At 34.9% G+C, this 26493-nt stretch overlaps 1 protein-coding gene across 1 annotated transcript in view; it reads right to left on the reverse strand.

Moving 5' to 3' along the window:
• CCDC178 (coiled-coil domain containing 178) overlaps positions 1 to 26493 on the reverse strand; it is a 177753-nt gene that overhangs the window by 60326 nt on the left and 90934 nt on the right.

Genomic DNA, 26493 nt, shown 5'->3' on the forward strand with positions numbered 1-26493 from the left:
TTTCATTATTTTTTCCCTTAGTTCTTGAAATTTCAGAGACTTTTGACATTCAGAATCCCTTTTAATTTCATAACTATAAAACAGGATGGCTGATTTCCACATTTCAAAATATTTCTTCAAAATACATAACTTTAAATAACTTTAAAATACATGTTTAAAACATCATGGCTGGTGATGACATTGCTATCCAGTAAAGAGGAGAGATGCACAAAAAAATGCCAACAAGCAAGCCTGAAACTTATTAAATTTATGTATGTTCTTGCCAGTTGCATTTGGGAGGTATTTCTGTTAAAAATACATGCATGTTATGGAGTGGAGGAGAGTTTACAATTATGAGTGTGTAGAAGCCTGGGCCAACTAATTAAGCCCAAATATCCATGCGCTTACCTAAGACAATATTTTGAAGTCTTCTAATGCAAAAGCTATAGTCTAAAAGTTTTTAAAGGTAGAAGAGTCCACTTAAGAGTCTAGTTTATACATCAGTATTATATGTAATCCCATGTGCAGAACCATGGGTACCCTTGCAGAAAAGCAGAGCTAGCAGAACAGCTAGAGCAGCTGGAGCAAATGTCACCATCGTCTGCTCCCTGGATGAAGCCTGTTAATCCAGCAGGAGCGAGGGCAGCCCTCTGGCTTGACAGTCTGAAACTGGGAGTGAAATGTTACCACAGGAGGTGGGGAGCAACCACCTGTCCTCATAGTTGCCTCACCAAAATCCAAAGAAAGGAATTGTAAATAATTTGGGGTTTAGTTTTGAGAGAATATTACATGTTACTCTGTTTACCTCTCTGCTGCTCTTCTCCCTTTCAACAGAATACTGTTTAAGTTGAATGCATGTCTGAGGCAGAAAAAATACATTTTGAGCAGAAAGGAACTTAGATTAATTTTCCCAGGTTCAAGCCACCATTTATATGTGAACTCTGTTTCTGCCAGTCAAGCTCTCTTTGGAAGGGGCAACATAAATATATATTGGGAACATTTATGAAACAACAAATGTTTTAGCAATATATTATAGCTACAAGTTTTCCCAGAACCCAGGAGAGCTAGGGAACTTTGGTAAAATTCAAACCTTGCTTTAGTAGCTCCTGTGTCTCTAAAAAAAGTCTTGTGAATTAGTGGACTAATAAAGTCTAAGTTCTTCTGGGGTCACAGTGCATAATGTTGAAGAATCCATATGTTTTCTGAATCTGCTCCCAAGTGGGTAATTTAGTGTCTCACCTTTTAAAGACAAAACTATCCAAGGGAAATAGCAGCATGCCTGAACAGGCTCCTAGCCATCCCTTGGACCTACTTGAATTTTGGGAGTTCCCAGGACAGTTAGCATATTAACAATAATTTTAGTCCTTTTTCTATGCAATGTCTTAATAAAGATATATCTGCTTTCGTATCTATTGTATTTATAAGCAATTTCTGAAAATTTTGGCTAGAAGCTGGCTGTGGTTATGCAACTAAATGCAAAAAATCTTCCTGTACAGAACTGTCACGCTCTATATCACTAAAATATTAAAATGCTTTGTGTCTTTCAGAAATCACAAAATAATAAAAAGGAAGATGTATAATTTAGTGAAGAAGATGTGATTATCTCCTTTATTAATCTTTGGGCAGAGGTAAAACCTGTTTTTCAGGCTGATACCTTCCTTAACAAATATACAATGCTTGATGTTAATATGTTAACATTCAATACCTGCAAACAAGTAATGTTTTGAGTATATCAGTACTTTCACATATGTAAGAAATATGGGAAAATGACAGAGAAGTTTTACTTGTAGAATATGAACATCAATATAGTAATTTTCACCAGTAAAAATATCTGACTACAAAACAAGTGAAGTCCTACTATTTTTGTATGATTTAAAATGGTCCAGACATTTTGACAAAGAATAACTACATACCGAAGAAAAGACAATAGCTTTCTCCAGGTTTTATAAGACTCAGTGGCTATGTCTATATGACCAATTACACTAGTTGCCCAGTCCCAAAAATTGCTTCATCGCATAGCTTATGTCAGCTGAGACAGATAAAATGAAATGGTTCTTTTTCTCTAATTCACTCCTCTGAAGGATGAGCTGAGGTTCAGAAAGTAAAGAGCATATATCCTTTAAATACCTGACTGTCACTTATTGACGTTTCTACAGGGGATTTCCCAGAATGTAGGCAAGAAAAAAAAGTCTTTAAGAGCATTCTGTCTCTGTGAAAGAGAGGAATGGTCAAACTGGGACCAAACTTGGCAAGCCAGAATATACACTATACCTCTTTCTCCTGTTCTAGGAAAACAGGGATATGAATCTCAGAATATCAGTAAGATATCTAAGCAGACAATCCTGACATTTCTTTTATCTCTGGCACTCAAACTTCTGAATCTGTAGACTTGTGAACTGACAAAAAGCACCATGATTCATGTGCTTGTTCTGTTGCTCCTCAGCAAAACTTGAAAGCAAAGATTTCTGGTACATCAGTCTTTGTCTGCAGGTATGTTTGACTTCTTCAAATGTTGTGGAAATGACATCTGAAATATGGGAAGAAAATGTCTACATTTTTACATTCAAATGAAGTTACTTTCTTCAGTGGAAAAAAAAAAGTATAATTCAGGGGAATTTCTTGAAGGCTCCTACCTGAAATGAAACTTGAGTCATAGAGAAATCAAGTGAAACTAGCAAAGGCCATGCTAGAAACAAATGAAAGAAGATATTTCTTTGCACTATGTGTAGTTAAGGTGCATGGATTCTTGTGAATATCAAAAACTTAGAGATTTAAAAGGGACATAGAATTTCTAGGAGGAAAAATCCACTTAAGTTTATTAAATAATAAAAAAATATTGGGGCTCAAGAGATTGGAAAGCCCAGTGATTGTTCTGGGGAAGTATTACAGCATGCTTGCTCTGTTGTTACGCTCTACCTGGACATCTGGGATCAGAGGTGGAATACCAGGCTAGAGGAAATTTCCACCTGATTCAGCACATATGCTTTTCTGTCTTTATGTTCTTTTATTCAGCACAGCAGCTTAGGAAGTGTCTCTCTTTTTCTGGAACAGCAACACTTTTCTGTGTGTTTGCTGATCACATTTGAAGTGCAGTTTACTGTCTGCTATAATACAAATTAATACTGAGATAATAAAGTATGTGGAAGCAAGAAAAAATAAAACCACCAAAAGCCCTCCTCAAAACCACCAGCAAATTGTTAGCACAAAGGCTGCTGAACTAGGCAATAGGAAAGCAGATGCAAAGCCATGCAACACAATGACGAATTATCAGTCCAGTACCTCAGACCATACAGAATTTCTTGTAATAACTAAACTTCAGTCCTTTTAGTCTGTAAAGATCACCACTAACCTAGCCATGACTTACAGACAAGCAAGGGATACTTGGAGCCTGCAGCACAGGGAAAATGTGTTTCATGCTATTCTTTCATCCTTTTATGTACACTAATACCAATCACTTTGTGTTGCAAGTGATCCGAGAATTATTTTATGGTTCCACGTTTGTGTGACAAAAGTTTGTAAAGGATTGTAGACACAAATCTTAGGATCAATGATTTTGTCCACATAATGATATACCTATAAACATGATATAAATCCCTGTGGTTTACAGGGTCAATCATCATTTCAAATGGTCAGTCTGACAGCAGTGTTTTATTCGAAAGATAAGAACAATTGATTTTGACAATCAGGTGCATCAGCACAATAAACTAATTATTAAAGGATCTATATTAATTGGTTGTACTACTTAAACTTGATGTTGTGAGGAATAAAATTTCCCCAGGCAGGAATGACTGTTTCTTTTGTAGGCATAAAGTATCCTGTTCATAATATGAACAGCAAAACAAGAAATAACTTATCTTAAAATTACTGTGTTCATGTGCATCTGCCCCTCCAACTCCATAGAGCTTCCCCTGAGGAGGTTAGCAATATTTTTCCAGTAGCATCTGTTACACATCATATGTGTCACTTCCCAGGGCAGAAAGAGCACGGTGACACAGTGCCACAAAGTCATTGTTAAAAAGTTGACAAGTCCTGCAGCTACAGGAAAGGAAGTTACTGTAAAGCAAGTATGAGGTGTTGTGATTTTTTCCCTGTCTGAGGATTGATTGATGCAACTAATGCTTATTAGCAAATAGTTTGGGCTCTACAAGTCACAGAAGCTACAACATAATTTGAGCTGATATAATAACAGATACGCTCTCCTTATTTGGGGTCTTCTGTTGATGCTGTCACCAGCATTTGATGGTTGGTAATTTATGCACCAAGGATCACGCAGCTACTTCAGTAAATTTCTAGAACTGCAACCCTTTTAAGGTACACAGTGGAAACAGCTGAGCCCTGCTTGAACAAGCTCTAACATGAGTCAGGGGATTTACGTTGTTGATATTATATGCTGATCTAATACAGATTTTTATGGTCTCTGAGCTGAAACGGGTCTTCCCCTGTACCAAAGAAAAAACCCCACATAACCCAGAGTTACTGAAACTAACTCTTCATTTAAAAGACAATATCTTTTTACATCTGTGACATGAATTTTTGCTTTATTATGTTTGGGAGGAATTTTAGAAAATGCACACTTAAGTATATACACAGACTGACAGAGGGAAGTGAGAGATTATATTTTTGAATAATCTGCTAGAGACCATTTGGAACAAATTAATTACTCTTTCAGTAGGAATATGGTGTAAAATGTTCTCTAACAGATTGCATTTTTCTTGTCTGCAAACTACACTAACAATAACTATGAGCAGCCTTTCACAGATAACACAGCACTCCAAATAGCAGTTCCAACAGTTCTAAAAAAACCAAGTTTTAATTCTTATAGGGACTCAAGTGGAGAATTAATATGGGGAATAAAACCAGATATGTATTAAATATTTGGGAGAAAATTTCTGTATAACTTCTGGCAAGTTATACAAATAATAAATGCTGCTAAAATAATCATGAAAAAAAATGGTACTAAAATAATAAAGCTACTAAAACAATACCTGCAAATATAAGCACAGACCTGTCTGCTTTAACATTACAAGTATTCCAAAATAAATAGTATATCATACTTTTTGGGTCACAATTCCTCATGTCAGCCCAAGCTGAATAATATTTTTGTTTTTTCCATATACAGTCTTTTCTGTGTATGGAATATTTTTGACCTCTACAGAGTTATTTTGGGCACATGAACTAAATTGTATTAATGCTAAAAAGAGACCATGGTTGTAGAACAAGATCTGAATGCTCTAAGATTATTTTATGTTGATGTACCCTTTATCCATGATTATATTGTTGCAGAAGATCTCAAAAAAATAAAAGGATGCAAAAATTTGAAGTACTAGAAATATTTAAGTTTCTCCCACTTCAACATTCTTTAGAGCCCTGGAAATGGAGGCATAAATGTTGGGGAAATCAAAGGATTTACCATTCTAAAGGCCTGAACTGGTAAAAGAGAGACCAGATGCAGGGCCAGGAAACAGTGTGTTCTACAGGGTATGTAGTGACACTGATTTTTCAGATGTGAAAGAAAAAAACAATTACCTAGTTGGGGTCTTTCCCATGAAGGTGCCTACCTCCAACTTGTAAAGAAGAGCATCAGAAGCACATGTGCAGTCTACCTGATGATGACCTGCTACTCCTGACAGAATTTTGGGGACTCAGCCTGTGATCAAAACACCTATAAAAGAACTGTGGCTCTGGCTAAATAGCAGTGTATTAAATCAATTACTGTTAAAGAAAGATTTGAACTGATCTCACAACTGATTAAGCATTTTTAGTTCTATCTTTGTCTACAGTCAAGAAACCCTGATTACAGGGAGGAACCTTTTGCTTTGTGAAGTCCAATCTCTTTGAAAGTCAAAAAGTGGCTGTTCTGGAATTCTTCTAATGGTCCCAATGAAACTCCAGAGATTTTTGCATATGCTTCGGTGTCAGGTCTGTCAATAGCTACATTCAAAGAAGTTTTGAACTAGAAGAACTAGTTGTCTTTCAGAACATAAAGACTTAAGTATCTCTCTATCAAAAGTTTGAAATATTTGTCCCTGCCTGGCTGAATAGAAATGTACCTTAATAGTGCTGCTTGACTAATTTTGTTGTGGATAAGAGACAAATACATTTTTCTTACTGGAAGAATCAAGGACAGAAGAGCTTTGTCTAGGGCTAAAATTTTGCTTCTACTTCAGTTTTGTGATCAGTCATGATCACAAATGTTCAGAAGGAGAAAAACAATATTCAAGATCTTTAGAAAGTGATGGGATATGTTCTATTTTCATGTTGCAAAACCAGAGTTTGGCACTGCTTATACATGTTAAGCATATATACCTTATGTATAGGCAAATTCAAGGGACATGCAGGAGACTGGAAAGTTCCTGAGTCTTGAACCAATATGAGATCAATCTCAAGGTCTCGGTAATTCTCTTCAATATTTATAACAAATAAATTGTGTTGGGAAGCACACTGAAGAATTGGCAGTGTGTAGGAAGATAAAGAAAATGAACTGATGAAGACAGATCTTCATGATGTCTGGTGCCACAATTGTGCTAGAGCTCGGTACTGATTTGGTGGAAGCAACTTGGATATGTCACTTAAGTAAGTCACAGTCCTTTTCTTTCTTGATATCATGGAAACAGATTGGCATGAAAGCACTGAACTGGAAGTACAAGCGTGACGCCTTCAGGTAGTAGGGGTCACTGACTCTACCAGTGGTGTCAGGAAAATAGCTTCAGAAGGCATAGGAGCAAATTAGTGACTCCACAGAAGTGAAAAATAAAAAAGTATTAAAGCAAGTAGAACACAAGTGAAAGTTCAAAGACAAAAAGAAACTGAACGAATAACACTGCTGCTGCAGAAAATGTGAATGACAACAAACTATAAAACAAAAAGGAAGAGCAAACACATCTTGGATTTGAAGCTAACTGTGGGAAAGTGTAACTTGAAAAGATTTTATTACAAGTTAATTGGAAACAATTGTTATGATATGCAGTGCCAGTAAATCAGGGATTGATTGAAGAGGATCTTATCAGACCCATTGGTTCTGAATGCTAATGGAAGAAAACATCAATTGTTCAAAGACCAGAAAAGATAAAAAGAAAATTCTTTAGAGCTATGCAGTTGGTAGGAAAATGCCTCTATATCACAACAGATGCTTACATTTTTTTTAAAAAACACATTTGCTTTAAAGCCAACATTTGTGTTTATTGAGAGTAACGTAGAAACAAGAAATATAAAAATGTTCCTTCAAAGTGTGTTATATACTCTAAAACTTTAACAGTGAACTTAGGTTCATTGTTGCAGACTTTTCCATACAGAAAGTTTTCATTTCAGGAAAAGTAAAAGCTATTTGTTTGGAATAAAGTTAGCCTATAAATATAATGGAATGCAATTCAGTATCAAAACTCAGGTTAAAGTTGATATAAGTATAAAAAAGATTTTGAAATGACATAGAATTAAGAACTTTTCCATTCCTACATCTTCCTCCATACCTTAAGTTTATATGCTTTGTTTGAAAAGTAAAAAAAAAAAAAAAAAAAAAGTTTACGATTTCATTATTGGTTTCTGCATAACATAGTTTTAGACTGTTAAACACAAACTTATTTTCCTATTATTGCATCGTTAATTTTTCTTCTATATCATCACAGTTTGATTATATATACCTGTCAATATTTTTAGAGCATATTATGAGAGAGAACTTCACTTGCAATGCTATTCTGGAAAAGATGAAACTAATGGGAATGTCCTTTTATTTATTTAATTATGACCAGTTAAAGATTTATAAAGGCTCTCCATTCCTTATATATTTAGGGATGGACAATTCTGCATCACTAGGGGAAAAGGCTAATTACTCAAGTAAGGTCATTAGATATACACTTTCTTTTTGTCATTACAAAGACTAATATTTTTGCATTAATGGCACTATGCAGAGTAGATGAAGCAAATAAACAATAAACCTCCTTATTCAGATGTTAACTCAAAACCAAATGTTCTTTCACTTGTACAGCTGTAAAAATTAAAGTGAGAAAGGTATCAAAAAAGTAAACACTGATGTTCAACACAATACCTATTACCTACACATAACTCCCATATGACTACAGTGCCTCTGAAGTGACAGAAAGGTGCAAATAAAGAGATCCATGGGATAATTGTGCCAATTTTTTTTTTTTGTTGCATTCATTGGGAATTTAAAAATCTTTTGTTGCTTCATTAAATGAAATGTGGAAAATATACTGGATTTTACAGAATATATTTTATTTTGACAATCACTGTAGCCAACAATAAAAATATTAGTATTCAATTCTGGCTTTGCAAATTCATCCATTTTAATTTCCACAGTTACAGGGATCAGCTTTCAGAATTTGCATGCAGAAGTTTTAAAATTCTTTGAAAAATTAACAGTACTAACTAATCCCTTGATGGTAATCAACATTGCTATTTTGTTCTAAAGTCATGTTCTAAATGAAATTTTGTAGAAACGTATTTTGGCTAATCTCAGTTATGTACTTTGGTTCACTGACGAGCCATTTGCCTTCCATGAACTCTGTCATAGCGATAGTGCACGTGACCTTCTTGGCTGAAAAGTTTTTTGACCACTTCATTTTTTGTAGTCATGTCCATTCAAACATCCACAGTAAAAGTTCACTTTCTAGATTTTAGTTTATGAAACTCCCCTAGGACCTCCTGTATGGGTAAACAGTTTGATCCTAATCATTGTTTCTCCTGGAATTCTGAAATCCAGTAACTGATGTTGGAGAACTGTTGATCTATTTACTTTGATTACTTCTATAGGCAATATTGAGATAATTAAGAAGATTAGACTTAATTTTGCCTTTTTAAGCACTTACTGAAATATTTATAATGAATTAACTTCCTTAAAAGATTTTTTTAATCTTTTCCAATGAAGAAAACCTCACTTTTATTTCAAGAGGGAGTTCTCCTTACCTTATTTTTTCCAGCTTTTTAAATAACAGAGAATGCATCTCCACTCCTCTCTAACTAGAATAAACTGTTTTAAAATTTTGAAAAAGTCAGTTGAGAAAACCTTCACCAAACAAAACTAGACACATAATGAAAAATTGAACACAACCTTTTTTTTTTTTTTTTTTTAAATGGACAGTTTTACAAGTAACTTCTTTTTGTGTCAACTCTATCTCCTTTCTCAATAAAAAACCTCAGAAGTATCCTGTACCCTTAAATATCAAGGAAGTTAGATTTATAATATAATAGAATACCAGAACTTCAGTTATTCAGTTAGAACAGGTCTGCATTCTAGGTAAAATAGATCAATAAGTGCATAGTTCAGCTCTCTGTCAATGCAATATTGTGGTTATCTGTACAATTATGTTTGCACCTCAGGCTCTCTCTACCATATTAAAATCTTACTAACTGGAAACATGAGAGATTATCTTATTCTCATTTCCCATCCCTACAGAGAGTCCTTGGCAGCAATTACTTGTTTATGAAACAGAGAGATTAGGAGTTTTCCTTTCAGTTGTCCTTTTTAGGGTGAAATCTAAGATCTGTCTTTTTATGCAAACCTTCCCTGTCTAAAGACTACAACATAAATGTTATGATGGCCCCAACATATAAACAGCAGAAATGATACAGTACACACATATCAGATCAATCACATAAAGACAGCAAGATGTGCAGAGTGCCAAGAAACAAGACATGAGATGGTTGGGAATCCAAAAAAGAAGAATCCAACAGGTTTTGAATTGAGCCACTGCATGCTGAAGACTTTGCCTGCCTTCAGTGTAAGAATGCTGAGACCATTGTGGAGGGGTTAATTTATAGAAACAAACTGAAGATATAAAAAGGAACCGATGTCCTCAAAGGTATCTGCACGTGCATATTGCCCACAGTGCACTGCAATGCTAAACTAAAGGTATCAGGGATTTCCCTACTTGGTAACATCAAACCTAAGATAGAACATGGTCAAGCTTCATGAGAAGTAATCTTCCAAAACACTTTTGTCATTGGCCACTGCATGTAAAGACATTTACTGGAGAAAAAAGAGCCAAGAAATACCAACATCAGAGAACAAACACTAGGACATGGAAGACTATAACAACTTCTGCTGGATGTTCACTGTATAGCATATGTCACCATTTAAATGAAGCCTCAGAGAAGACAAACTTCAAATCATAAATGGTCTCATAAAATCTAGTGCAGTAACTGTGTAAAATGAAAATATAATAATAGTTTATGTAAATTGCAACATTTTATGCAAACTATTTACACGGGATTGTTAAAGAATTAATAGTGAGGCTTCTTTATTAAACACTCATTTTAAAAAACTGGTAATGCTCAGAAAAGAAATATACTTTCGCACATAACGGTAAAAGTATATTCACTGGAACTTTTCAAATCAGAGTAACATTTTACAGTAACTCTTATAAACAAACAAGGACAACTATGGCAAATATTTTAAACTGAGTGTAGCCATTTTTCCTCATTAGAATTTCACAGAATCCTACCAGCTCAACAGATGTGTGAAATCTGACATTTTCTGCATAAAACAGGAAACATGGGTATTTAATGTGTCTTCTAAGCAAGTAACTATAACATGCATACAGACACAGTCTTTCTACATTTTTATCCATATACTTATTTCACCAAACAGCAGTTCAGAAAGTATTTAAATAATGAGATATATTTTTTATTGTTTCTCTAGATAATGTATACTATAATTTTAAATATATCATATTTATAATATGTTATAGAAAGCATTTCTATAATAAATAGCCCATTCAAACTAATTGCGATTGGACTTCAGGATATATTTATATGTAATAATGATATAATAGTCTTCTAAAGAAAGCTGTTGTTCTGATACCAAAGTCCCTGTTTTTCTGTAGTTGTTTTGGGTCTTAGCACTGCTCATTCATTTCAGAACTGTCATTTTCTATAGTAATGGTACAGTAGTTGTACTTGTTCTACATAAAAATGGTAACCCAGTCTAATTTGCTCATTCTTGTAGTTTCAAATGTAGTTAACACAACTGTCGGGGTTACCATTAGCCGGGGTCCTTATTTCTCCATGCGGGAACAGGAACGACACAACACCAATGTGATGATCAGATCGTCCATCTTTTTTTTTTTCCAGTCCTAGTTACATTTATATCCTACTAAGTTCCGTACACGCACTCATCTATCTTCTAATAGGCTACAGGTTATCTACACGCGCTGTTCATGCGCCTCTACAAGCATTTGCATTTGGTTAATTGCAATTAGCACGTAAAGCCCAAAACTTGCCAAAAACTCCCCTGTCTCATACCTTGTTTTGCTCAGACTTGTGTGCTTTTGCTGACCACAGGTGTTTCTCACTTCTCTGCTATCTTGTGTGTTTTTGCCAGCCTTATTTTGCTGGCCTTGTCTTCGTCCTTGCATTCTTCTGCCTGCACTAACTTTCCCTCAGCGCGGCGCAGACTCCTACACACAACTGAAGTCACAGTCATGGCCACTGAGAAAGAAACTACATTCTAGTGTTTTGGATAAGCCAAAATTAAGTTTTATAAATGTCAACCTAAAAGCACAAACCAGCATGTTCTGCAAATAATCTCAGAACCAAAACTAGGATAAAAACAGGCAACTATCAGCAAGTAAAGCTTTTTGAGAAATACCTTCTAAATGTACTTTAACCCTTGTCTGTGTATGGATAGTCACTTATGACTAAAGAAGATTTCTCTCTTAATATCATGAGAACATGGTCAGCACAAAAACGGGCAAGGCAAAGGGAGTTATATGCAATGTCATTTCCTCCTCTACTACAGAATCCCAACAAAAAAAAGGAGATCGTTCAAGGATAGGAAAGGAGGGATATAAGGATGAGAATAATTTATATGTGGATTACAAAACCTGAAGAACTTCAGTGATCAGAAAGTGGTACCTTTTTCTATCTTTGAGTGATGTACGTATTCATAATGTGAATGCTCCAAGCAGTAAGTTCCCATATCCACAATCATCACAGGAGCAGTTGCTGAGTTCCTGAAGCAAATAGAATCACTCTATCACATGCTGCATTAGCTTTGAGTCTTCCTCAGTATTACTGCAGTGGTTGATAAGAATATAGATAAAGCTTTGAGAGACATTAAGAATGGAGGCATTTTTTAGCAAAACCACTAATACAGCTTCAGCTCTGATGGGCACATTCCAGTGACAGAAAAAGGCTGTATTTGAGTGGTTTCACATGACACCTTGACATATTTCATACTCAGTTTATGTATTCATGCAAAGAAGACCATGTCCACATCAGCAATTAATATGAACCATTTTGTGCACCATCTTAAAAATTTAGTTTTCCTAGTAAAAAAGCAAAGAATTACCTAGATGTCAAAGTGGAAAATACTCTCACTTTACAGGTATGATGTATAGAAAAGTAAATAGAAATACTGACTCTGTGACTGATGTGAATGTCAGGAACCAAGAAAAAGTGTAGGATGACTAGTCCCTCCTATCTGGAAAGAACATAATCTGTGGTAGATGAGTCATAAAGGTCTGAAGCGTTCATCCCCTCACTCCTTATCAGGGAACTGTCACATGTGACTCTACTTCAGCAGGAGCTAGACTTTGCTGACTTTGAAAGAACTATTTCTTCTACACTCCAGGGGGAAAAGATTTTACTGCCATGTTCTGTAGTACTATAATAAAAATTAGGATAGCCATTCATACTGTACCTAAGTATGAATGCTTTCATCTGGGCGTTCAAGCTCAAGATAGTCATGTTAGTCTCAGTTCCTCCAGCTATCAAAACAGAAAGCTTTTCCTTTGCCCCCCTATCAGGAGAGTTGAAAGAATCTCTGTTTCACAGTGGATCAGGACCGGAGCAAGATCTGCTTCTTTGGCCTCTTTACAAACCCAATAACCTTTACCAAGATGTTGAGCCATCTTGTTACTCCTCTTGGACATTAGGTGCTTCTGTTGTTTGGACAAAAGGCTGACCATCAAAATGTTAGATTGCTCAGTACTAGAGTGCAGTTCTTTCAAAGTTTGTTTTTAATGGTGAATGGTCAAAATCTCATGTCAGGAGGTCTCAGTACAGTACATTATCTATAATAACTGGAGGGTAATAGATTTCTGATATATAACCACCTAACAACTGATGCCAGAGGATACAGGCATTGAACATCTCTGATACTCATGGAACGATAATCATGACCACAGTTGAAACAGGATATGATACACTTCATATAACATACCACTAAGGAGTCAATATTTGGTATCCATGACAGGTGAGGATGTCAGGCAAGATAAAATGTGAGAAAAAAAGGAATCTTGGGCGTGAAATCAAAACTTTGCCTTCTGTTATGACAGATCATTATATTTTTTCATATTCAGAACAACTGTCACAATCTTTAACACTAATATTGGATATAAAATGTATTTGGTGACATACTTTAGATGATAACACAGTACAAACTACAAAAAGCCAAAGAAAAGTGCTAAAAAATCTAAAGGATAAACTAAATTTTTTATGACTGTTGTCTGCAGACAATGCTTTTAGACACATGGGTTACTATGTGCTTATCTTAGAGAATATAATTTCTACTATATGCTATTACTTTGCAAATCTATAAGAAAAATGTATTGTGTTTTATTTTCATATCGTATCAAAACAATGACATGCCAAAAATTTAATAACAAAATTATAACATATTTGTTCATTGTTTTCAGCACAGCTAAGGAGTTGTCTAATGGTTTATTACTCACATGCCATCGAAAGTCCACTAATTTATTCTAGTGTTATTTACACTACCTAATGAAGATAGTATACTCAGCTTCTCTATTTTCAAACTCTTTCTTGTTGTTCTCTCATATTTTAATTTAACCATTGAAAATACACCCATCGGTTTTGCTCTGCAATTCAGTGGGATCATTTCAGTTCATTTTATGTGAACTTCAAAGAAAGGACAGCAATTATTTGCAATTCACAGAGTATATTGTGTTTGAAAATCTATATACTTGGGGAATCACTACATGTCTGGAACTTAGAAGGAACACTTAATGCATAGCGTTACTTAGCATGGTATCACATAAAAATCCCCACATGTCTCTTGTCCCAAGTTCTTTTCCAATAACACTTGAGGAAAACAGCTACCTTTGAGGTCATGGAGTAGGAGTGAGTAGAAAAGTTTAAAAGCCACATACTCATGGACACTACTACGGGCAAATAACATCCTTGCCTCCCAAAACTCCTCCTGCTTTTGAAAGATCAACTAGTATCAAAAATCCTCTGCAAGACACTAGCATAGCACTTGATTGAACAGTACACACGTTACAGTTTTTGCACAGGTCACACAACTCTACTGGAACATACCAAGAATGCAGCGTATTAAGCTTCTGAATTTAGAGAAGGTGATGTAAAGTTTTCTAATACTAGCATATCTGCAAGATTTTAGGAAACCTACCACTGTTCCTGATCTATTTGCACAATGTTTAACTGTCCTCTCATTAGCAACAAATCATTCAAAGAGATATGCAAATAATTCTGATCAATTCCAGCATAACTTTATAACCCTTTTAAAAACTACAACTGCTCTTGGTATGTGATGAGATGCAAAGAAAAATAAAACTCAAGATGAAGCTCAGTTCTTATTTTAGCATATTTCATGAGATCATAAGACTTTCTTGCCTTTATGGAAGACTGTAAAGGAATAGAATGGCAGAGGACTTCTGTGCAATGAAAGAGAAAAGCTGAATTTATCTACAGGTTTTTCCAGTTATTACCACAACATTTTTGTTGCATTATCAATGAACTGAAGATTTTGGTGCTAAGACCTCTCTCTGCAACATCTAAGTATTATTTTTCCATTCCATTTTTCAAACAGGAATCAAACCACAATCCAATAAATTTTTACACATTATGTACAGTTGAGAAGATAACCTGCATATCTTAAGTGGCTGTCCACTGCCTTAATCATAAAACTAGACTGAGAGAGGGTACACATTGACATGGATCACAGCGAAGAAGCTAGATCTAAGCATTTAATCCATGTTGAATTTTAGAGGAGACACAAGTGAACGTGATATTTCCTCTCACCTGTCAGTGGCTCCAACATAACATATTTTGTGTTGCATCATTTCTTCTTCTTAAGAAAAGTCTCACGTATTAGCAAACTGAGACGTGAATCTGTGCTAAATATTTATGGTACAGATAACTGAAACAGCTAATTCAACAGAAGCAGAATAGTGTCTGTCATATTTTTTTAGTTCATACCTCATCACAATTGGCCACACATAATTATGCCACTTACTAATTTAGATTGGTTAGCCTCTATAGGTACCCATTATATAAATTGAAACACACTATACAAAACAGCTTTAATATAAAGCTTCTCATTCTACACTGATAATAAAAAGAAATACAGTGAGGACAATCAAGTAAACCTAACGTTTTCTAGCCCTCATCCAAAAGTGTAAGAAATATCATGTCTGTCTCACAGAAGGCCTTATAGATATACAATGTTCCATCATTCTTGCATTGTACATGTCTTCACTGATGGTACTTAACTAACCCTACTCACCCAGCAAATTTTTAAAAAGCAAAATACAAATGTTAGCTGAATAATATCTTTTCTGAGTTTTGTAACTGCTAATCCCAAGCATGTGTCACACTTGCATATGATCACATGCCAACTATGTTCATTCCTTCATATCAGTGCAATAACTATGCACAAGAAAGGTGTTAGGGGAATTGTATTCCTGTAGGAGTTTTCGATGAGATATAAATGGAAGGTCCTACCCAAACTGGTCATTAGCAATCCCAAGGAACTCTTCATAAGAGTAGGTGTGTTAACTTCAGTCTCCTGGCCAAATTCCAGCTCAGGTAATTACATTCAGCCTACCTAATTTCCCACTGCAATTACAAATACAGAGAGATCCTTAATTTCCAGTCCCAAGCCACTGTGCAGTGTTGAACAGTCGCTATGTTTCACCCAGGGTGGCTGCACTTTAGCAGCAGATAAAGCAACATGTGTAAAAATTGTGACAGTTTGTAAAGCATTTTGGAATTGTTTGAGATGAAAGTGCTTTATAGTTAAGATCATTCTAATTGAAATAATTGCCTGCCACTGATCTAAATATTGCTTGTAAAAAATCTTTAGAAGGAAACCTTCCTGGTGCTCTGGACAAATCACCTAGTAAATATTTAATCAGTCTTAAATGTAAGTATTAGAATTTGAAACTGCATATATGCAAGAGCAAGATTTTTAAAAAAATACAACCTCTAGCAATCTTTAATGCAGTTTACAAGCATTTGAGCCATCAGCAATATAGGATCACTGCTCCAGTGTAAGATTAATGGCACATCCAATCTGTCAAACTTCACTCTTACTATTAACATCCCAACAAAGGCCTTAGATATGCATAAATATACCACTACGTCAAAGCTGTCTATAAAGCAACAATAAGAATGTTAGCAGTTACCATTAGACAGGGACTGTTTCTAAAATGGATTACTAAAAACCACATTAAAATCATACATCTCTACACAGTAAATGTGTAAATTTTCAGTTTCCTCAAAGTCTCTCTCTTGAGTTTCATGTCCAAAGACATGAAACTAGATTATTACCACTGAACTGAAAACTCTCTTGCCATAAAATTCAGGATGATCTGACCCCATAATTCAGAAAAATGAGATAAAAAAGAAAAAGAATATCCAAGAGAATCAAAGGAGCATAGGTACAAGGAGCCGAAAAAAACTGAACAAAACCAGTAAAGTCCATTTTATTTCAAAGAAACTATAAACAAGACCATTATGTAAACTGAGGCTTGGAACTGCTCTCATGAAACTAGAACACTAGTTTATTTTTACTAGTTCAGTGTGGTATCCTGTGATTGGAGTAAAGTTATATTCTATGTCAACTTACATGCAACTTTAGTGCTACCTTCATTGCCACCGTTGGACAATGGAAATGTATTATCCCAGGGCATAAAGGGTTTCATAAAGGGTAGGTGGAAGAAAATGGAAATCCAACACTGTTTAAGGAAATCAGCGAATAAATTACAAAAACTGTCCATTTGCCTGCCCCTTTTAATCTTACTGTCGTATTCAAACTATTGGGCATGTAACTGAATATCTCAACTGTACCTGAAGAAATAATGGAGCGTGTCTCTGCAGTAAAACAGAACGGCACTAAACTGATGAGTTTAACCCAGCAGAAAGAGCGGCTGTAAACATGACAAATGCCTGCTATTGATTTCAGGTTTAATTACTCTGTGCAGCACTGACAAAGCCCATCAGATGTTGTTGTGAAGTGTAAATGGAACAAACTACACTTCACTGCCCATAGGAAACTGATGGTGTCTGCAGTTTGCATTGTTTACTTTATCCTCCGTAAACTTCAGCCTTGATCAAATTAACAAGTGCTACTAACCTCCAACAAACTACAATGCACTATGATTTTACAGCAACAGCCTTGGAACAATAGTTCTGCAGCATTTCATTGATAACAAATGTCTGGCTAATGACAGCATAATGGCAGCTGCTGAACCTTACTGTCCAGCACTGCATGGCCTCCAACCAGGCTAGGAAGAATTTTGAAACACACTCTCTTGCATTTCCTCCTATTTTGGGGGAAAGGACAGATTACTCATTTAATATTCTGATAAAACTTTTAGTTCAAATATACTGCCCAGGCTATCTAGGAAGCCTCTATTTTCATTAATAACAGCAGAACAATAAAATCAGACCATGTCTAGCATGTTGTAGCTACCACTCAAAATGTTCTCTGAAATAATTTCCTTTTTTTTCACACACACAGAGTCCTACTTAGTCACCCTTGTAGCTTTTCAGTTCTTCCTCCATTCTCCTCTTCTTCCTTTTCTCTTTTCGTTCTGCTTGTTTAACATTCTAGCAACCAACAAATATAACATACAGGGTGTAATGAATACATTTTGAACGAACTTATTGCAAAAACTGCCCTATTGTTTTTGTTCATGCACAAGATAGTTTCTCAGCTTCCACCACATTGAGACTGAGTTTGCTAATTTATAAATGAAAGCTGTTGTTCATCTTCTTCAAATTTTCTCTTTCTGGGGTAAGATTCTACTGTCAGCATAACTATAAACAGCATTGTGGGGTACGTCTTCATTGCTTTTAAAGTGTGCTATATACAAAGGGTCTTTGTTACAAGTAAACTGTTCAGGAAACAGAAAAACTAGGTGCCAGTTTGAGTTGTTCAAACACTGACAGGAAAAACACCGTTTGATATTTAGCCTACTTAGGTAAAGCAATAATTGTGCCTCCTAACTGCTGCTCTGCAGACCCACAGCTCTAAGGTTTTGCCTCTTGTTCCTCAAAGGATGAGCTTAAGACACGTATCCCCTTAATGTTCACAGTAATGTGAACACAGCACATAGACACAAATGGGCTAAGTAATCTGGACAGCCCTATTTCCTTCCAATAATCAGCAGAATCTAGAAGACTTTTAAGAGATGGAAAAAAGGATGGGATGTGTGCATCTGCAGAGCCAATATATACCAACTCTAATAATTACTGGTAAGCAGACATTATTTCCCTCATCATGTACCCATTTTGAGGGGAATAGCATGCAGTATAATCCCCAGGGGATCTGATGAAGTAAACAATGAGTGCAGAATTGCTGTCCCAAGATAAGCATCAGCACAAGATGCCAAATCAATAGACTAGTGCTGTGCACAGGTAAGAAGAAGAAAGAATGATTTCCCATGAGCGATATTTACAACTACTCTTGCAGTATGAAGAACTACTCTGGCCTCAAGGTTGATTCTGGAAGACTTGCATTGTCCAAATACAAAAAGTTTAAACTGTTTTCAGTGATATGACAGAACTGGAAATATGTCCTTATGGAAAGGAAAGACAGTGATGTAGGTTGTGGGTTGTTTTTATTTTGAAAGAGTAAGTTTTTAAAATACAAGCAAATTATTGGCAGGAAAGTTACATATTTGTTTAGAGAGCTGTGTCACTGCAAAGAATCTGTGTCATGATATGTAGGAAGGGCTAGACTTGCTCCTAAACCAGGCTATTTGCAGGTCCAGGTTTGACCTGAAAAAAAATCCGTCCTGAATTTGTGTTTATTTGCAGTCAACATGGCAAAAAAAATTAGTTTTCACATGAAATCTGAAAATTCTTCTTAAATGCAGTTGGAAGATGGAATGGGCACTTAGACCTGCCTGTTTTCCTAACTAATACAGCTTTACATGAGAAATATGGGACAGGAACAGATTGGAAATCCAATGTTAGAGTCAGAACTGATGCCCGGTACTGATTTTGTCAGCATACTCTGCCTGCAAGTCTCATTAAGTGCACATAGTCTTATTTGCAACAGAGGATATTTTCTTTAACTGACTTCAATTATTGTCCTTCTGGAGTTCAAATATTTATTAAACAATATTAAATAAGGACATGTATACTCTTGATTTTTACAGTTTTTTCAGTCTTTTATAAGACACACTTTGACTTTTTCTTTTGGAGGGCCTTTTTTAAGGAATCTCCCCACAAAAATTTGCTTGCTATGAATATACTTTTGCATCAATCTTAGAACATACAAAGAATGAACCCTTAAGTTCCAAGGTCCTCCTGAACAGTTGGGCTTCTTCAACAAGTCTCCTTCATTTGTCAGTAGAGGCAACACAAAATGCTGAAAAAACATTGATATTTTCAAGAAAGATTTAAAGGAATTTAGAAAACAATTTGGATCATGTTCTTTTTACCTGCGTTCTTGTCTTGAAGTGTTTACAATTTGGGAATTTAAATATCTTCAAAGACCAATCTTGTTATGGGTGAATTTGACTGAAATTTCTCTACCTGAAAACTTCTTAGAGTACTGACAGCCTTAGATCCATGATTATGAGACTACGCCTTGTCTATGGTGTAGACCAACAAAATTTACCTACTAAGACAAGATACTTTTGACCTTGCTTTTGAAAAAAAAAACATGGTGTTCTTCCAGCATGTCTTTTATCTATATGGGAAAGGATAATTAAACATTGAGACTAACAACCACCATGTAGAGCAAAGGTTTTTATGATACCAAGCTCTGCCTACCACCTAGTAATCTAATCTTTTTCCTCAGGTAACAACTATCAAGATCTTGGTATTCCAGGAAAGGACATCTTTTGAGATAGCACAGCTAGGCTTTTCTGTTCTCAATAATCCAAATACTCAGATCTTTATAGCAATATCCAGATAGGGAGAAATCCATATAAAGATATGTATAGCAATCAGTAGTTAACTCTTCCATCACAGTCATTTGGACACTAGGGAACCAAACATCTATATGTTAGAAACATTTGAGTGTTCAGTTTGCAGAATTTGAAAAATGGTTGAAAAGGTGACTCTATAGCTATTTTACTGATTCACTGAAATGAAAGATACAATAATTTTATGATTTTGATATTATTTTGAAAGAACAAAGCTTTTATTACATAATTCCAAAAACATGGAGTCTTTATTTCCTTCAGTACTAGATGTAAAGTGTGAATAAATTACTTCTGGACTGTAAGAATTCAGCAGAAGTCCAAAATCTGCCAAAATTCCTCTTTGCATTGCAAAAAACCCAATCAGAATGGCAGAAGAACAACTTTTTTTTTTTTTTTTTTCTTCTGGAGTTTTTCTTCAGTATAAAAATATCGTTCTTAGCCTTATTTCATGGTTGAGAAAATTCATTATCAATATTTCATGCAAATAATTTTCAATTCAATCATTCCAATATCTAAAAGTGATGATTACCTCAAAAGCCACTATAGTAAATAGAAAAAATGGAGATCTGGTCCTGAGTGGCTCTAAAGATGGATCCATAGTGATACTGACTGGAAAGTTAAAGTTAAAATTCTACAGTAAAATTCTAGATGTAGAGAAAAGTGCTGCTCTTAAGGAAAAAAAAGATGAAACTTGTCTCTTGCCAGCAATTCTAGATTACACAGATCAATCAGGATTGTGGATATCTCAGCTACTTTAGAAGGCTAGCAATTTAGTCTCTCCATCTTCTCCCATGATCAATGTACTTTTAAAACTGCACTTGCCTCAATTCTGTTGTTTAAGATGATCAACTTTCTGGACTCCATGGAAGATTTATCTTTTCCTCAGTGTGAATTTCCTATTTCCAGTCTATAACACTCATTTTATTCATGGTGACTGGATCTAGTATATCACAGTGATGCTGGTGATGAGATCATTTTTTTCTCTCTTCCTTCAAGTTTCTTAGTGAATAGGTCTAGTAGCACTTTTTTTTTTCTTGCCTACATGACTTTTCCTTATTCTATCTAAAGATAAAATGGTGACACTCAATAAACTGTATTTCTAAGAAACATTCATTTTATAATAAATAAATTCCATTTATAACATTCACCTCTCCTTCTCATAAAGTTCAAACATAACACAATAATTGTGATACTGAGTGAAGGATTCAACACCACGTCCTTTGTGTACACTTCAAAATTTAAACAGCTTTTAGATAGTCATCATTCAATACTCAGCATTTTTGAATTTGAAGAATCCATCATACTGATGTGGATGAAAGAGTGAAACTGTACACTTTATATGTAAATCTCAATCAAGTCTTTTAAAGTACTGGGTCATCAGATTTCTTTTCAGAAGTACAACATGTTGAAATTCTTATTCCAAATAATAAGTTTGACTTCAGAAACTTTTTAAAGAGCTAGACAAGCTGAAACTATCTGTAATTCATGTTTGACTTTTCCAACAACAACTATAATTTGAATTGAATGCATGCAAGTCTTCACAGGAATGGGTAACTCCCATTCCCACGTGCTTCTCCACATGGTATCCATTCTAATGAGAAAAGGAAAGGGAAAAAAGGCATACAGAGGTCTGTCCAGCAACATGGCATCCATTAAATAGACTTTGAAAGAAAACAACACCGAAACCTTCTAACTTATGTGGGCAGTGAAGAGGTCTATTATTTGAGGTCAATTGTCTGAAGGTAGAACAAATCTAGACACCCGCACTGCTCTTCTACATGTATATAAGGATTGATTGCAAGTCTTCATCTTCCAAAGTCATCAGGATATGAACACCTTTTAAGAACTTCAAGTCTTATTTATATTGTATGATGTGGTCTGCTATGATTTATACAGTAAGAAGAATCTAAAAACAATGTTAAAGGGTTAAGATGGACTGGACTGCTTTGTGTTATAGCCAGTTTATTGCATGTTTATCTCCTTGTTATGACAAGATCCCTTGGACAGTTCTGCACTCTCTGTGAATATCCTGGCCTTCCTGGCTGAAATCTGCAATGATAACTGCATTGAATGATTTAGCAATTAGAAGGACCACCTTGAATCTGTATCCAAACATCCTGAGAATTCTCCTGAGGAAAGGTACACTTAGCAAGGATTGAACAAGAACTTGCCACAGGAACGATAAAGCTAAGGATGGTATAATCCTTGTAGAGTTTAAGGTGTTCGTATTCTGAGGATACTTAAAAGGATAGTTATCCAAAGGATAGCTATAGAAACATTACCCTAAGTAAAAGGATTTTTTTAGAGCTTCACATGAATGTGAATAGTCAGACTGAAAGCAGTAAACTGAAATACTGGAATTGGAGGAATTGATAAGAGGAAAAGATTCATAAGTGAATGGTACACATTCCTGGTCATTTTGGTATTTTCAAGAAGCAGCACAGTTCAGCTATTGCCCGTCATATAATCACAGAATGATTTGGGTTGGAAGGGACCTCTGAAGATCATCTAGTTCTAACCAGGGCTGCTCAAAGCCCCATCCAACCTGTCCTTGAACACTTTCAGGGATGGGGCATCCACAACTTCTCAGGGCAACCAGACCAAGTGTCTCACCGGTGTTTCAATCTTTTGCCCCAGTGTGAAAGAAAGTGTTTAAAATATTCTTGGAGCTAAATAAATACTAAACTAAATAATACTACTACTCTCTGTTAGAAAGCCTTATCGTGCTTAAAACTAAGTGTGTATTAAAGGGACCATCTGAGCTGAGGGCTAAATAAACAATAATATAATATTAAAACCTATTGTAAAGTGTTGCATGTTTGAACTTTTTTCTTTTCATTGAAGGCTGGACTAGGAACTTCTGGTTTTGTGAAGCTAAACAAATCAGGAATATTTTAAAGAATTAAGAGTATAAAAAGGTTGACAAAACTGCATCAAATCCCACAGACATCTAGGCACATGTTTAAATTAGTGGATATGAGTAATCCTATTGAATGTGCAGAATTTGAGCTTAAGTGCATATTTCTAAAATACACTACAAACATGTACTAAAGCAATATTAATCTTGAATATGTATGTGCCCACGCACACGCAAACACAGACATTTAAAAGAGGTTTTTTTTCCAAACTGAAGCTATACAATGACAAATTTGCCTCAGTTCAAAACATATCTTTGTGGTCTCATAATAAAGACCACATGGAATCCATGTTAAAATGAAAAGTTAAACTACTTATATTCTAAGTAGAATGAAGACATACGGATCTAAATCTTGTATAACATATGAAATACTTATGTACACTTGATACATAGGACTCCATTAGATACTCTGTCACTGTCCAAATACAATTTTCTTTTTCTTTTTTTTTTTAAATGAGTCAGTCAGAAACCTCTGATAGCACCATTTCAAATGCAAATAATTCTGTTCCAACTGCCTCTTTACATTAGCTAAATGAAGTCATCAGTAAACAAAATTGGAAGAAATCTTAACACAACTGCTGTAAACAACTTTAAAAGTTTTATATCCCAAAAGATTAAAACTGTTAGAAGACAGTTCAGATTCACTGGAGATGTTCACCACTGATAGAGTTTATAGTCAAAAAATAATCTCTCTCATCTCACCCAAACTGATACTGGTCACAGCAAATTATAATCAAAGATAGATTTCTTGGAGGGTGATAATACCATTAGATTTAAGGAATTAAAAATACATGAAACTTTTGAGTTAATGAACAGGGTCCTTAACTGCTCATTTAATTCAAACAGCTGTTTGTTAATGCCCTAAGCAGTGTCATAAACTGTGAAAATACTGTTGAGTGCAAGACACTAGTTAATGCTATAAAGCAACACATGCTCTAATATTAAAAGGATTTAATGGGATTAATAGAGAATAAAACATTAACTCCCTATTATGATGTTTTTAGGACCCAAGGGCAAATTCTGGCTAAAAAGGACTCTGGTTCTAAAAGCACGAAAAGTAAACTATAGCACTGTACAGCAAATCATGGCAATTTTATGCTCCTGAAAAAACGTGGAACCCTGATAAGATCACATCTGTTCCAATCACAGACTGGATAAAATCACTGTTTACTAAAGTCCTAAATAACTAAATATGTGGAACCCCAACAAGATCCCATCTGTTAAGACTACAATTTGGATAAGGTCCCATTACAAAAATTTCTATATAATAACATATTCACTACATATTAATGAAAATTTTTATTTTCTTCAGTTTATTTCATAGGGATATACAATATTGTAAAAATCCTACTGCATAATTAACTGGCTTGATGAACATTAATAATGTATTCAAATTTGGATTGTCAATTCAAAAAAAAAATCAAAAACTAGTCTTAGTGTTTAAGCTCAGTCATATGTTCTTAATTCTAGTTATTTCAAATACATCTATACAGTATCTTTTTCATTCCTAATGCAATGACAGGTTTGATAGTATATTCTGTTCGTATGCAAATTACAAAAGCTTATTATTTGCAAAGGTGAATATTAGTTTTTCTGGTTTTCTTTTGAAAGAATATTTTTCTAGGAATGAAAGAGAAAGTAGGCTGAATTTACCTTTATAGGTATAGCATATTTGAAAATTGTCAGTAGTAGGAGAATTTTTTTAAAAAAAGTTAATACAGACTCATATATAAATAAAATCTACTACAAGTGCAATACCTTTTATAAAAAAGTCATACTGCAGAAAAAAAGAATTAAGGAATTGGTCTTTTTTCTAAAGATTGAAGGAAGCAAGGTTAAACATTACACTTTCAGGTCCTATTATCCTCCAAAACATTATTAATTGCTTTATAGGGTAGTAGATAAAATGATATTTACTGCTGTACTTTTAAATTAAAAATAAACCTAGCAATATTTTCTAAGCCATATAATTATAATTCTTTGGTTAATTCCTGTATTTAAGATTCTTTAAACCATCAAGAATAATTTGCAATTGTACTTGCATGGTAGATATTTCCACCTGGAAATCTCAGATCATGACTTTTAAAAGATCACAGGACCAGAGAGAGTAGAGCCCTCATTTTTAATAGAAGTGAGGGCTGGCAAACACCAAAAAGGCAATGAAAGATGTGTTCATAATTTCTACTTAAGTTCATTGAGAATACACATTTCCAAAGGAAATTGCTTAAAACCAGTCACCTATCCAGGGGATAAGAACTAGTTACAAAGTAGTGGTCTTCAACTAAAGAGTGTCTTTAGATTCTCACGTATCAGCCTTTTCCATAAAAATATAGCAATTATTTATAGAATGAGGGAGAAGGAACGAAAAAACAAGCTAAGAAATAGAGTTTTCCAGATTTAGACAAACTTTAAATATTTAGAAATGCTAATCAAAGTATATTGAAAAATCCAGTTTGTCCCAGCAGAGATTTTAGTTTCAGATATGGGCTGCTGGGGTTTTTCTGTTAGTTTGTTTTAGTCTGTGAATATATAAAGCAAAAGAATGTTCCTGAATGTTTATACTAGATTCCATTTGCAATAAAAGGCTCTATTTCCCTGACCCCTTCTGGCAGGTAAAACCATCCTGACCTTTTACCCTGAACACATATGTGTGCTTCCCTATAGGCTTCCTTTTCTGTTTAAAATACAGCATTCAAAAGATCTTTCTGATTTCTCTTCCACCTTTCTCACTGTGTTACATATTTGAAAGTCAGCTTCTCCATGAATCTTTTTCCAGTCTGAACTTGCTTATATGTAGAGTCCTTAGAATTTGCTTCCCTATAAAGTTCATGTGGCTGCATTTTGTGAATCTGCACCTTATGATGCTGCTTTTAATTCAGTGGTCATCACTTAAAAGTTAGTATTTGCCAAGTGTTACCACATGGTAATATTTGCCAAGTGTTACTATGTGTTCTGAGGTCTTGCAGTGCAGACACAGAGGCTGGTACTAAATGCACAGTAACTGTGTAGAACTCACTAGAAAACGCTGGGCATCTTTCCTGCAGAAGGTGACTACTCTATTACTGACACTTGCTTTAAGATTTTCTACCACACCTAGGTTCGCAAAGACTTCCTACTTCTTAATAAAAAAGTGATTTTTTTTTTTATCTAAATAGAAGACATTTCATATCACAAAATTTTCAAATATATTGCTTTCATTATACATATTCAGCAGTGCTCATTACTAGTAGCAACTTTGTCTGGCTAGGATAGAGTTAAGTTTCTTCATAGCAGTTCTTACAGTGCTGTGTTTTAGATTTGTTACCAAAACAGTGTTAATAATACATTAATGTTTCAACAGTGCTTGTACAGTGTCAAATCCTTTTCTTGTTTCTCACTCTGTTGCTCCATTGAATGAATTTGGGGTGGGCAAGAGATCGGGAGGGGACACAACCAGTC

The sequence above is a fragment of the Strix uralensis genome, chromosome 1, assembly GCF_047716275.1.
Source record: "Strix uralensis isolate ZFMK-TIS-50842 chromosome 1, bStrUra1, whole genome shotgun sequence".
NCBI classification, from domain to species: Eukaryota; Metazoa; Chordata; class Aves; order Strigiformes; family Strigidae; genus Strix; species Strix uralensis.